Here is a 13,394-nt window from a genome sequence, read left to right as displayed (position 1 = left end):
CCATGAATCAATTGTTATATAACAATTTAAGTGGAAAATTCCCATTATTGAAATGTTAATATTTAACATTTTAAGAGGTGTTCCAATGATTAAATATTCAAAAACTAAATCAATTAGTTCTAAAATTTCCCAAACTTTGTATTTCAGTTTCAACTGAAGTCAAAGATGTTAAGATACATTTTCTTGAATTTTTGATTTGTCTAACTATTTTTCACCATTTTAATTCCTTGAATAATCATAAAATCATGGAAAAATAGGAAATTATCATGAAAAGTTCTTCTAATTTTTGCGTAACTGTTTTATAGTGTACAAAATCTGGGAAAATTATTGAAAGTCCTTTTTGAATAGTAAATCCATATGTTTAGAATTTAAGTGTGTTTAATACTAATAAAATAGAAATAAATAGTAAACAGTTAATATAAATCCTCAAAATATTTATTTATAGTTATAATGAAAGAAAACATTTTCTGGTAAATGTTTATGAATTTTGGATAAGTTTAACTATTTTTCACTAATTTAATTCTTTTAGTATACATTAAATCTTGGAATTGGATAAGTTTAACTATTTTTCACTAATTTAATTCTTTTAATATACATTAAATCTTGGAAAATAGTATAAAGTTATGGAAAATTCATCAAATTTTTCTATGAATGTTATATAATATATACAAGCTTCTAAAAATAATAAATGTGAGTTTTATAACTTGGAACCCGATTTTTGTTATCTATTTGTGCTTAATAACAATAAAATAAAAACTAATGGTAAATAGTAATAAAATTTTCTCAAACTTCGTGGGGAACGTTGTTTTACAGTATAGGTCATTCATGAAGTTTTCCAGAATTTCTTTACTAGTGTAAGTATTTTATATGCTTTAACACTCTATTTTCTTATTACTTTCATGTAAAAATAAAGAAAATCTATTTGAAGCTGAAATTTTCTAGAATGCATCTTCATACAATTTAATAACAGTAAAAATCATTTTCTTATTTTGGATGTCGAAAAACATGCCTAAAGACTCAATAAATTATAGAGAAAACTTGGTTCTTGTTATTTTGGTAAAGGTTATTGATGTCACTTTGAGAATTTTTGCAACATGTTCCAAAGACTTTTTGTCACACCCCGACCAACGGCGGAAACGCCGGGGTTGCGACGTTTACAATTGGAACCACAGTCAACCACATATATTGAACATTCATAAATTAATATATTACAAACTTTGGTTTTGTAAATATTATTACAATATAGTAATTATTCAAATACGAAACATTAAAAAAAGACCAAATTCATAATAATAAAGGAAACTACGATCTCCTTGAAACCGATGGTTTACCTCCAACTTCTTAGTTACCTGAGAATACACATTTAAAATACGTCAACAAAATTTGTTGGTGAGTTCCACAGGTTTTGACTCCGTGAATTTTATATAAAATAAACAGATAAAATTTGGAGTATTTGCAAAAAAAAAATGTTTAACCCAAAAATATTACTAGTACAACCTTGTAGAAGTTTGTATTAGTATTTATGTATCTAGGATGTTGTGGAGTAAATAACCGAGCTATGACTTGTTCAAGCCTCTGTGAAGCACAAAAAGGTGTTTGTTGTCCCAACGACGTTTCATCAACGTCGTGATAAAAGAATAAGATAAAGAAAACAAGAAGTTATCGTCTGATTTGTCTCGTCATACGAAGGTTGTAGCTATCAACCACACAGACGGGGGTGTCAACCCGTATAGATCTATACACAACGTTCTTCGCTCACAAAGGATTAACGGTTATAACAGAGGACTTTACTAAGTTGGTGTTCTTAGTTTTGATGAATAAGAAAATCCCCACAACAATCCCAATTATAATTAACGTTCTACTATTGTCAATGGTTGGATACATAGTGTCATAAAATTTGCTAATCTTTAAATGTAAGTCAATATGGTTTTTCCCATGAAAATATAATAACTTGATTTAAAGGATTAATATACATATTACTATCAACAAATATACTTCCCTTTACCGTTCATTATCATATATAAATAATGATAGTAAATTTCTAGTTATTTATATCGTAACCATCAAAATATAACTTTATAAATCATTTCATATAGATTTTTGACATGGAATTTATTTATAACATGGTCGTGATATTTTTAAGAATATAACTGCAAGTGTATATTGTCGGTATAAGATGAAACATAGACTTGAATTAACATAGATGTACATAAACTCCAATAAGTGTAAATAAGTTTAAGTATCATGTTTTGTTGTGTGTATTCCCCCCGGAAATGATTTAAAATATTTTAAATGGGGCCGTAGATACTCACTTTTGTCACGTGACGGTATTTAGTTCGAGGAAGTCGGGATGTTTCCGGTTCCACCGAGGTTTGAGACTTGAATGCTTTTGGGAAGTATGTGGCTTGAAAATCACAGTAATTATACAAGAAAAGAGTAGTTTGGCTACTGTTTTGAATACTTATTTTAGTGCAGCAAAATAGCTAACTTTTAGAGGTATTTTTGGGTGAGAATATTAAGCAAATAGAACGTAAAAAGGGGCTGGAATAGTGGCTGGAAATGGAGGGACATCACCCTCTTTTTGGCTTCTGTTTTGTTGGTTCATAAGGTGAGGAAAAGTGCAGAATTTTGGCTGAGTTTTAATGGCTGTTTGAGTGTAATATAGAGAACATTTAGCTGCGCTTGTAAGGGAGAAATGAGGGGGGAAAAGGTCGGCATTTATAGGGGAAAGGGGGAAGAGAGTGACAATTTAGGTAGAAGATAAAATTATTGATATCTTTCTCAAGATTTCTCATAACCGTTTTTGATCTCCAAATATTTACCTGGTTAGGATCCAAGTAATTTAGTTTGGGTAAAAAGATATTAAATGAATAAAAGAATTATGAGTGAGAGATGGTGGTAACGAAATGGGGTGTAGATGAGTTAGATTATGCATGTGTAGTATAATTCCTTTGACGTCATATTTGCAAGTTGTCTTGCAAGTTGTATGTAACCCTCTTTTCTTATTATTATCATAATAATAATTATTTATTTATTTATTTATTTACTTAGATTAGGACCTATTACACGTTCCTTTCACTTATAAGTTGCTGAAGCATGGAAGCTATATTCCTTTTTATGCCCACACGTATCTTATATTGTAGCTATATGAGAGATAGAGGTATAGCCCTTCCAATTTTTCTCAGGTGTCACAATAGCCTATATTCTTATCATTCATATCCTTACTATATATATTTTATTTATATTCATTTATTTAAGTATAGGTAATCTATAAAATAACTTTTATGTATATTGTTCATATATATATTTATATATTTGTATTTATTGAGAATAGATCACTTATAATCGTCTTAGTATATCTAATTATTCGTAATACATATTGGTATTACGTTTTTATACCATGTTTGAACGATTCATAAGGGTGTTATTTATTTTCCGTCGTCTTTGATCATAAACGACTAAGTTTGATTATATTCAATGTTGTATATAATTCCGTTGATGGCGTCAAACGTAATCGTTCAAGAAAAATTCATGAAATCCATTTTTTTTTTGCCTATGATGTTTGAATATAATAATTTGAACAAACGGTTTTATTCAATTGTTTCCTTGGAACCGTTTCTAGTTCAAGATAATTTATTATAAAAATAGACTCCGTTATTAGTCGTAATCTTAGATCAAGTTATTATCTAAATTGCAACAACTTTTCTCTAAATCCTTAGATAATACAACACTCATTATTAATATTAATATAAATTATCTTTCAAAGGTCTACATTTTGCTAAGTGTTACACTTTTAAATCAAGATCTTTGTGTCCCTCTGAATATATGATGGTAAGTGCTCAAATTAATTTTTCCTAGATTTTTAGTGAGGAATAAGTCCTTTGAACATGCAATACAAAACTAGTATTCACAAAAAGGTGTTGTTTACAAAATTGTTAAAAATCTAAATATTAGAATTTTCCTGTGAGGTCAGATGGGTTTGAAAGCTAACTCACAATATTATATTTCAAAAAAGGAATCTCGAATTTTGGTTAAGAAATGAGTGAGATATGGAAGTTCAAAGTCAGGTAAAGAAATCTGGCAGATTGCATGCTTGATAATAGGTTGGAAAAGTGAACTTTATTCATTACTTTGAGAAAATACTTTAAAATATTTAATGAAATCATGATCCATACATGTTATGGTCATGTTTCCAGAGATCAAATATATTTAAAAATCATAATTTACATACATGCATTAAAATACAAAAATCTTATTTCTTAAGAACTCTTAAAAATGAGTTTTATGTTGTTTATAAGGACTCCTTTGACCCAAACATTTGAGTTTGAGTTTTAGCATATGAAATATGAACTAATGAACATGCGTGAAGTTAAAATTAAGTTCTTGATGGTTTAGAAATGATTTAGGTAAAAAAGACTCAAAATCTCAAGAAGAAAGTGTGAAAATCACCATTGATGATGGATTATGTTGGGTCAAAATTTGGTTTATACTTTGCTTTTCTAGGCAATTGGGTTTTTTTGTAATGTAATATATGTTTGCGGTTGTGTTTGCGGCTGTGAACTGGTTCACGGCCGTGAACCTGTTCACGGCCCATGTCCATCATATAAATAGATGTAAAGGGTGAGGAGTGTGAAAAAAAGAGGAGAGTTCACGGCCAAGAGAGAGAAGAGAGAGAGAAAGGAGCTTAAGTGTGTGTTAGTGTGTGTGAATCTCATGTAAAGGAGCATCATTCTATTCATCAATACATTGGGATTCATATTATTATTCTTCTCCTACTTCTACATCTGATCTAGCATCATCCAATTGATTGGGATTCTGCACCATCAATTGGATCTGATTGATACGTCAAGCGAATTCGGGACTTACAAGTGGTATCAGAGCCTTGTTTGTATCAATCAATTTGGCCAGATCTGGAGCGTATTTGATCTTATTTTTGAAGCCTCCTCACCCAACGTGCGTTCAAAACCAAATTCTGAAGAAAAGCTCAAGTGCTCAAGATGAAGTCATTTATTGAAGATTTATCATGTTCATCTTGAAGCTGTGAAGAAATCGAAGATAAACGCTGAAGCCAAGCTCCAAATGAAGACTGACAAGAAAAGCCAGCTACTTTTTAGGGGGGGGGGGGGGGCTTGTTCGGTCAATTAGTAAAGAAAGCTATAAACCAAGGGGGAGATTGTTGGGTCAAAATTTGGTTTATACTTTGCTTTTCTAGGCAATTGAGTTTTTTTTTCAGAAAAAAAAATCCAAAAATATTTTTGATTCTGTTTTAATGTTCAGAAAAAAAACCCAATTGCCTAGAAAAGCAAAGTATAAACCAAATTTTGACCCAACAATCTCCCCCTTGGTTTATAGCTTTCTTCTCTAATTGACCCAACAAGCTCCCCATAAAAAGTAGCTGGCTTTTCTTGTCAGTCTTCATTTGGAGCTTGGCTTCAGCGTTTATCTTCGATTTTTTCACAGCTTCAAGATGAACATGATGAATCTTCAATAAATGACTTCATCTTGAGCACTTGAGCTTTTCTTCAGAATTTGGTTTTGAACGTACGTTGGTTGAGGAGGCTTCTTGAAAAGATTGTTGAAAGATGGCACTTTCAGCTTGAAAATCTTCAGAGAGAACAATAGAGAGATCTAATCTTCTGGATCACTTCAGCCGGTTCATGAATAGCACCAAATTGATTGAGGAGGCTTCAATGCAATCTGTCACATGATCTTCAAGTGCAGCTTCACCTTGCTTCTGGGGTTGAAGGATTGAATGTTTAAAGAATAATCTTCATTTCTTGTTCCTTCGAATGAGAATTCTTCGATGATCACAGACGAAGCCTTGGCTCATAAATTCTCGATACATTCTCCATGAGTCTCATCTACATCTGAATTCACTTTTCAAGACAAAACAAAATTTGATATAAACACAAAACTAAAAACAAAGTTAACACACAATATTTTTGGATTTGTGATTTTTCTGAACAAGAAATAAAACAGAAATAACATTATTTTTGGATTTTTTAATTTTATGATTTTTGTTTGATTTTTTGAATTTTTTTAATTCTCCCCCTAAATTTGTGCATAGAGGAAAACTATGAACAAATTTAACAAAAACAAAAATAATTGGGATCAAAGTTGTGAGACAGTTTTAACTTTGTTTATCAGTACCTTCACCTTCATGAATAGATCCGGTCAATTGCCGGTATTGTGGTCCACTTAAACACGAAAGATATCGACAAATTTTTCTAAATATACCATTTAGCTGACGACGACCACGGGTATTGTTGTCGACTTAAATTAAGCAGCGAGATCTACAGACAACCTCTAAATGGTTCAATTTTAGTTGCACTAGAACGTGTTCCCCACTTCCCGATATACCCTGGTTATCAAGAACGTCCAAAGAACTCCTTACTTTAGGTGAGTAAACAATTATTAATGAGGAAGACAGATTTAGAGATAGGTGCATATGTTGTGTCCCAGGTCGAATCTCTTTCAATCACGCAGAGGGGACAACATATGACTAACAGAGATAGAGGGATTGAGAGGTAGAATGTTGTATATGCTGTGTCCCAGGTCGGATCTTCCGATCACATAGAGGGGGTAACATATGGCTAATAGATAGAAAGAATTTCATAGATAAGGAGGTGAGTAGTTCGACCCAACGTCGTTGTCTCATATTTAGCTCCTTCTTGTCGAATATGTGTTGAAGGCTCTTGTGGTCCGTGAAGATGGTGCACTTTGTTCCGTATAGGTAGTGCCTCCAAATCTTCAGATCGAACACTACTGCTCCAAGCTCTAGGTCATGAGTGGTGTAGTTGACCTCGTGTGTTTTTAGTTGTCATGAGACGTAAGCAATAACCTTTCCTCTTTGCATCAACACACAACCCATCCCTTGATTGGATGCATCGCAGTAAACTACGAAGTCTTCTGTCCCTTCTGGAAGAGACAAAATGGGTGCGCTGCATAGGGCTTGTTTCAGAGTTTGAAATGCAACATCTTCCTTTTCTCCCCAGTTGAAAGCTACCCCCTTTTGCGTCAGAGTGGTAAGGGGTTTTGTGATGCTAGAGAAGTTCTGTATGAATCTGTGGTACTAGCCAGCAAGTCCTAGGAATTGGCGAATTTCGGTTGGCGTCTTTGGTGCTGACCAACTCTTGATTGCCTTGATTTTGGAAGGGTCCACGTGGATTCCCTCTTCGCTGACTACGTGACCTAGGAAGTCCACCTTCCTAATCCAAAACTCGCACTTCAAGAACTTTGCGTAAAGGTTCTCTGCTCGTAGTGTCTCCAAGACTTGTCTCAGGTGCTGACCATGTTCTTCTTTAATCCTTGAATAAATAAGTATGTCGTCTATGAATACGATCACAAATTTGTCTAGGAACGAACGACATACCCTATTCATTAAGTCCATGAAAACCGTTGGTGCATTTTTTTAATCCAAAGGTCATCACTACAAACTCGTAGTGACCATAAGGAGTTCGGAACGCCGTCTTGGGAACATCTCTTTCCAGGACTCGCAGCTGGTGATACCCGGATCTTAAATCGATCTTTGAGAAGTAGCTTGATCCTTGGAGCAGTTCGAACAGACCGTCTATGCGCGGTAGGGGATAACGGTTCTTGATTGTGAGCTTGTTTAGTTCTCGGTAGTCGATGCACATTCTGAACGATCCGTCTTTCTTCTTCACGAACAGCACTGGTGCTCCCCAAGGTAAGAAGCTTGGTCTGATGAATCCTTTGCTGAGTAGTTCGTTCAGTTGACTGGATAATTCTTGCATCTCTACTGGGGCCAAACGATACGGTGCTTTGGCTACATGGATGGCTCCAGGAATCAAGTCGATTCTGAATTCGACTTGTCTTGCAGGAGGTACTCCTGGAAGATCTTCGGGAAAGACATCGGGAAAATCACAGACGTCAGGCACGCTCTTGATGTCTTCTACTCCTCGTTTCACATCTACGACGTGTGCCAAGAACGCATGGCATTCCTTGCGAAAATATTTATTGGGCCTTGACGCAAGAGATGATTTGTAAGTTGGTACTGGGTTTGTCACCCTAAATGACAAGAGTTCCGCCTTTTGGCAGATTAAGGCGAACGGCCCTTTCGTGATAGAGTATATCGGCATGGCGAAGGCTTAACCAATCCATACCGATGATGACATCAAATCTTCTTATAGTGATCGTCATTATATCGATTTGGAAAGAGTGTTCATTTAGAGCTAGTGTGCAGCCTACGTACATATCGTTTGTGCTTTCTGTTTTTCCGTTTGCAATTTCTACTGTAAATATCTTATTGAGTGATTGGGGGTTTTGTTTAAGTAAGTGTTTGACTTCATGGCTCACGAAACTCCTCTTCGCACCACAATCAAAGAGTAGGCATGCATAAGTGTTGTTAAGGAGAAACGTATCCGTAACCACCGTGGGGTCGGCTATTGCCTCGTTCTGCCCTATTGCCAGCACTCTTCCTACGCCGCCAACATTCCTTGCCTTAGGGCAATCTCTCTTGTAGTGCCCAGCTTCACCACACTCATAACACGCTTGGCCCACACCGACACCAGGAACTTGGGTGATTGGTCGTGCTGGCACCTTACAGAAACGGGCAATGTGCCCTTTCCTATTGCAGTTATTACAGTGCATCTCTTGACAATTTCCGTTGTGATGGAAATTGCACTTACCGCACTTCGGTAGGTTTCCAGCATATTGCTTTGCTGGTGTAGGGGTAACAAGAATAGCAGTGGGAGTAGTAGCAGCATGGACTGCCACTATCTGTTGTTTCTTGGAAGGTTCTTGTGAAGATTGACCCTTCCACTTGTTCCAAAAATTCTTGTTGTTGTTGTTGTTGGCATCGTTGTTATTGTTGTTGCTTCCTCTGGTTTGTTCTGGAACAACAGTCATGAAGCCTTGGCGGACTCCATGGTCAACAAGGGACTGTGCCAGTTGTTTGGCACTATCGAAAGTAACTGGTTTGGAAGCCAATACACTTCCTTGGATCTGGGGTGACAGCCCCCAGATATACCTTTCGATCTTCTTGCTCTCCAGAGCAACCATTCCCGGGCAAAGTATTGCTAGGTCACTGAACCTATTCGTATAGGTGGTGATGTCCGAACCTACCATAGTAAGGCCCCAAAGCTCTTGTTCGAGCTTATGTACTTCTCCTCTAGGGCAGTATTCTTGCATGAGCATTTGTTTCAGGTTTTCCCAACCCATGGAGTTAGCCACTACCAGAGTTAGTGACTTAACGTGGCCATTCCACCATGATAGGGCTCATTCAGAGAAAGTGCAGGCAGCAAATTTTACCTTGCTCCCCTCTGGGCATGAGCAGATTTCGAATACTGCTTCCGTTTTCTCTATACATTGAGATAGAGCCATTATTCCTCCAGTCCCATTAAAGGATATGGGTTTGCTGTTGGTGAAGTCCTTGTAAGTGCATTCCCCGGAACGACCTTGGTGCTGACCATTAGTAGAGCTATTTATTCCCCCTCGCGACCCGTTGTTACTCATTTGTGACATTGCTGCTGTCACGGTAGCTATTACAGCAGCCTGAAAAACAACACTGTCCATCGATGGAGGTGGTAGTGGTGGTGGTGGTCCTGTAGTATTGATGCGTCGGGATTTCTTCTTGGTGGCATGATTCTGCCATAAATTAAAAGACGAATTCTTGATAAGTCTTCAGAAATGGTTATGGAGAGTTCTTAGTATTATATGATTTACATTCCGAACATTACTGAATTGTAAGTTAATTGCGAAATGGGAACTTACAACAATAAGTACATGATTAACATTTTAAGAACTAAATGAAATATCCCATGAAGTGATAATTGCGTGTCAATCTCACTGATATTAATATTTGATACAACGATCAGGAAAATTTAACCTTAACATAGGTCTAGAGTACATCAATGAAAATGGGAAAATTTGACAGCATTCAGACCCCTGAATTATGTACTCACAATCCGTTGGGTTTACATACATAAAAGAAAGAGTAGCACCAACGTTCACTCGATAAGTCTATACATAGTACAAGTAGTACGCGCTCTACTCCGAACGGGTGGTACGCTGCGAACCATGGTATGTGGTCGTGGAAGTCTGAGCTCGAGCTACTTGACGTTCAGCCTCGATAACGCGCCTCTCCATTGCGGCTTGGCTTTTCCGGAACTCCCTCACCTCGGCTCTAGCAGCGGTAATGTCTTTCTGGAGGGAAAAGGTGTGCTCTATTGTTCGTTCATGTTCTTCGTCCAGGCGACGAAGACGTACCGCCATGGGGCGTTCACTATAGCTTGATTGCCTTAGTTGGCGATGCGACGAACGATGACAGGGAGTGCTCTGTCAGCCAAACCTCCGTTACTGAGGTTATAAAAGCCTTGTCCCATGCCGTAGGGCGGGCGTTGTCCTTGTTCCTGACTCCATTGTTTCAGATCTACAGCCCAGCGGGGCACCGAGCCCTGAAAGTTCCATCGGGGGTTTGGTGCTTCTTGGGGAGGATTGTAGACCTCTGGTTCTGAGTCAGTGCCCCCATCAGCTTCTTCCTCTTCTTCCTCTTCGGGATCTTCTTCTGGGTCCTCTTCGAAAATCTCCTCGGGATCCTCTTCTGGATCTTCCTCAAGAATCTCTTCGGGATCCTCTTCTGGATCTTCCTCGACCCAGCCTCCATTGCCCTGGTTAGGGTAGTAGGGATCCTCGGGTATATGAAATCTTGCCATCTCGCCTGATCGAGAATAGAGATAAGAGTAATATATATAAAATTTGAGCGTAAAAAGAAAATTTTACGTTAAGGCCTACTCCGAGTCCTCCTATTTATTTGACAATTCCTAGTTCTAACGAAATATCGAGGTTTACATGTTTATTACAGTTTTTATAGTGTCACAAAATACTCCTATAGTATTTAAATTTGAAAGTTTGATTCTAGTGTTACTTTGGTAAATTTTTGACTTGTTGCTCACTACGACTATTCCCCGACATACGTTGGTCATATCTCGGATAAATATAGTTGATCAGGCTATATTCATCCTTGATCTGATTACGTACTCCGAGGCTTAATCATAGTGTCCAACTTGTCTTAATACTTTCATATAGTTGTAACTAGGACATTAAACTGTTGTGCATGCATTTATTTATACTTTTATGAAACTAACATTTTAATTTAATAAAGTCTAGTTTGTGAGAAAACGTTTAGTCAGAGAGATTTAGTCCCTTTGCATTTATAGTTTGTATATCTTATGCGGTGCGATATACTTAGTTCACTATAAACAAGGCTCTGATACCAATCTGTCACACCCCCAAACCAGAACGGCGGAATCGTTCGAGGGTGGATGACTTCATGTAGTATCATAACAGTTGAGTAATAGTAAAGAAAGCAAACACAACCACCATATATATATATATATATATATATATATATATATATATATATATATATATAATTGAAAAGTTTACATGATTGTTGCATTACATGTTTCAAAAGTAAATTACAATATGATGATAAAATAAGTTTTGAACTGACGTCTTAGCGTCCTTTCTCCAAAAGCTGGTGTTTTACCTGTATTACTGAATCCCTGAGAAATACAAGTAGTTTTGAAAAAGTGTCAACAATTAAGTTGGTGAGTTCATAAGCGTTTTTGTATTAGAATTGTATGCCTTTCTGTATAAAATAACTAAGTTTGCTTCTAGAAAATCAAATATTTTCCATAAATGTGTGGTAGTTTTAAAAGTTCCAAACCAAAATGCATAAGTATTTTCCATACCTAAAGTAGTGTAAATGGATTTATATATGAATATGTAATCACCAAGGAGCTTGATATCCCCGTAAATTAAAGTGTTTTAATACTCCATGTGAGTTTTATAACCGTGCTATTAACCCAGACGGCCGGTAGCAACGTTCTTCAGGCGTTGTAATGTTATGACGTTTGTCACCCCAGACCTGCCGGTCTAACTGTAGCTAACAGTTTAGGTGCGGGATTGCCAGTCCCGTATAGATCTATACACAAAAATCACGCTCTCCCTACAAGAGATTATGGTATATAATACAGGACTTAGACCGCGTACTTGAAGGTACGGTGAAGTCAAATATCTCACAAAATTTAGTATCAACGGTTTAAGTATGTAAAGTCCATTTTTCTTGTAATGTAAGTATTTCCTCTTTATAGTGTTTATAGTATGTAAAATATCATGAATATCTCGTAAACTATACCTATTATAGTTTTCAAAAGTGTGTTCTGTTTTCTGAACATTAAAACAGAATCAAAAATATTTTTGGATTTTTTTTTCCGAAAAAAAAACCCAATTGCCTAGAAAAGCAAAGTATAAACCAAATTTTGACCCAACAATCTCCCCTTTGGTTTATAGATTTCTTTTCTAATTGACCCAACAAGCTCCCCCTAAAAAGTAGCTGGTTTTTTTCTTGTCAATCTTCATTTGGAGCTTGGCTTCAGCGTTTATCTTCGATTTCTTCACAGCTTCAAGATGAACATGATGAATCTTCAATAAATGACTTCATCTTGAGCACTTGAGCTTTTCTTCAGAATTTGGTTTTGAACGCACGTTGGGTGACGAGGCTTCAAAAATAAGATCAAATACGCTCCAGATCTGGCCAAATTGATTGATACAAACTAGGCTCTGATACCACTTGTAAGTCCCGAATTCGCTTGACGTATCAATCAGATCCAATTGATGGTGCAGAATCCCAATTAATTGGATGATGCTAGATCAGATGTAGAAGAAGGAGAAGAAGAATAATATGAATCCCAATGTATTGATGAATAGAATGATGCTCCTTTACATGAGATTCACACACACTAACACACACTTAAGCTCCTTTTTCTCTCTCTTCTCTCTCTTGGCCGTGAACTCTCCTCTTTTTTTTCACACTCCTCACCCTTTACATATATTTATATGATGGACATGGGCCGTGAACAGGTTCACGACCGTGAAGCAGTTCACGGCCGCAAACACAACCGCAAACATATATTACATTACAAAAAAAACCCAATTGCCTAGAAAAGCAAAGTATTAACCAAATTTTGACCTAACAGATTATCACTATTTTAATAACATGCAACATGTTTATAGTGATAATCTACAAACATCAAGATCAAAGACAAGAAAGGATCATAAAATCCAAAAATAAAAGTTGAAAATAACAAGGAAACGTGTATAAATTGTTATGGATCTTCAAAAGATGTAAGCTCTGACCTTTTTCTTTGTTATGTAACTTCAAAGACACCCAAATATCTCCTGATCTTCGTGGGATGGAGGCTGGTTTTTAGAGAGGGAGAGTGTGGGGTTTTAGAGAGCAGAAAAGAGAGAAAAGAGAGATTTCATCTCTCTGGATACCCAATCTCTCTCATCATCTCTTTGGAGTTTCTCTCCATTAAAATTGGCCACCAAAAAATAAAGATGCGTGTAGGCTCACGAGTTACCGACTG

Source organism: Lactuca virosa, chromosome 9, assembly GCF_052849685.1.
Source record: "Lactuca virosa cultivar CGN04683 chromosome 9, Lactuca_virosa_CGN04683_v6, whole genome shotgun sequence".
Taxonomy (NCBI): Eukaryota; Viridiplantae; Streptophyta; class Magnoliopsida; order Asterales; family Asteraceae; genus Lactuca; species Lactuca virosa.
This window is presented reverse-complemented; position numbering follows the sequence as displayed.